Here is a 373-nt window from a genome sequence, read left to right on the forward strand (position 1 = left end):
GGGACGGTTGGATATTTCCTCAGGTAAAATATTTTACAAAAAAGTGAAGGTCATTCCTGAAGTAGATTTCAACGAGGAATTCAATAGTGACCTTCATTTTGACCTTGAAGTTAACATTCATGGCTTTTCGAAGGTCAACTTTGTTTTTTTAAATTGGAAACCCCCTTTTTTACATCTGCATCGATAGAGCGGAAAATTCTACGTTCAGGTACGTACCCAAGTCATAGGTCAATTGTAACGTTCAAGGTCCGTTAGAGGTTATTTGAAATTAACAAAGTTTGCCAAGAGTTTAGTGTAATTCCTGATGTAAATTTTAACGAGAAATTCATTGGTGAGCTCCGTATTGATCTTGGTTACTGCGTTTTGAATATTG

This window comes from Belonocnema kinseyi, chromosome 4, assembly GCF_010883055.1.
Source record: "Belonocnema kinseyi isolate 2016_QV_RU_SX_M_011 chromosome 4, B_treatae_v1, whole genome shotgun sequence".
Taxonomy (NCBI): domain Eukaryota; kingdom Metazoa; phylum Arthropoda; class Insecta; order Hymenoptera; family Cynipidae; genus Belonocnema; species Belonocnema kinseyi.